Source organism: Austrofundulus limnaeus, unplaced genomic scaffold (genome assembly GCF_001266775.1).
Source record: "Austrofundulus limnaeus strain Quisiro unplaced genomic scaffold, Austrofundulus_limnaeus-1.0 Scaffold1437, whole genome shotgun sequence".
Lineage (NCBI taxonomy): Eukaryota > Metazoa > Chordata > Actinopteri > Cyprinodontiformes > Rivulidae > Austrofundulus > Austrofundulus limnaeus.
In genome coordinates this window covers 38,361-39,822 of record NW_013953839.1, presented here as the reverse complement: position 1 = coordinate 39,822, position 1,462 = coordinate 38,361, and the positions used below count along the sequence as shown (strand labels likewise).

Genomic DNA, 1,462 nt, shown 5'->3' with positions numbered 1-1,462 from the left:
AACATGCTCAATCCAAAACACCAAATGTTGACAAAAAATACAATCCAAAACAATCATCAGATAAACTTTGCAATGGTCTGTGACAAAAAAAATATAATCCAAAACAATCAGATAAACTTTGCAATGGTCTGTGACACTCTCCCCCCTTTTATCCAAAGTCGTCCCGACAATTCAATATCCATACCTATTTGGGGGCCTACCCTGGTTAGACCTTTGAGACCGCCTTAAGGGCTCAACTCTCATCTCATCTYCTGTAGGGGGGGCTACTAGTGGAACCATGTGCCCACCCCCTCCTTGATCTATGGGAGGAGCTATAGCTGAAGGCACAGTGACTGGTAGCAAAACAGGTCGRAAACTTACATCATTTGGCAAGGCAGGACTGGGCCCCTCCGTCTGTTGGACATTTTGGGATTGCTCAGGATACCGGACGACACATGGCCGAAGGTGATTGCGATGTATTGTCCTAATTGGCCCTTCRTTTCCCTCAGGTTTGATCCGGAACACTGGCAGGTCTGGACGTAGCTGACCCAAGACCACATATGGCTGAGACTGCCAGTGTGGTGCCAGCTTTCCTTGTTCTCGTCGCCTGAAATTGCGGAGGAGTACTCTTTCACCTGGCAATAATGGAATGGTTCTGGCTTTCTGATCATACCGATCCTTATCCCTCATTCGGGTTTCTCGGGTCTTGGATACCACTTGTTGGTATACTTTCAACAATGTCTGGTGATGGTGTTGCACCCAACCTTCCAGATCAGTTCGTTGAGTCAATGCAGGAGCTCCCACCACCATGTCCACAGGTAACCTGGCATGTCGGCCAAACATGACGTAATGTGGCGTCAAACCAGTAGTCTCGTGTGCAGTGTTGTTGTACATCTGTAGGAGGGTTGGAAGATGGTCAGGCCAACATACCTGGTCACTTGGATTCAGCCCTGTCAACAAAGACAAAAGGGTTTTATTCAGTCTTTCACAGGCCCCATTCCCTTGGGGTCTGTAAGGCGTTGTGTGTATTTTCAAACACCCATAAAGGTCACACAACTGAGCAACCAGAGTGGATTCAAACGCAGCCCCTTGATCTGACAAAATTTGTTCTGGACACCCCCAAGGCTGTATTAGGTGGCGCCACAGTGCTYTAGCTGCCGTAGCTGCAGTCTGGTCTTTGGTCGGGATGGCCCACCCATACTTTGAGAAGAGGTCAGTAATAACCAACAAGTAGGGGTAAGCATCAGCTTGTCGGCCCAAGGACAGGTAGTCCATTGCCACAATTTCAAGTGGATAGGATGTAAAAACAGGGACTAAAGGTGCTCTTACCTCCGGGCCCCTCTTCTGTTGGACACAACTGGCACAGGTCTGGGTCCACTGCTGGACATCAGTCCCCAGGCCTGGCCAATAGAAGGTTTTCCTCATTAGAACTTCTACTTTCCCAGCCCCCATATGACCTGAGGCCCTGTGATACTGGTCCCAC

General features: G+C 49.0%; 1 long non-coding RNA gene across 1 annotated transcript in view; it reads right to left on the bottom strand.

Annotated features, from left to right (window-relative positions):
• The window catches only part of LOC106535386 (uncharacterized), a 6,844-nt gene that overhangs the window by 493 nt on the left and 4,889 nt on the right, over positions 1-1,462 (bottom strand). The gene's annotated exons all lie outside the window — the stretch shown is intronic.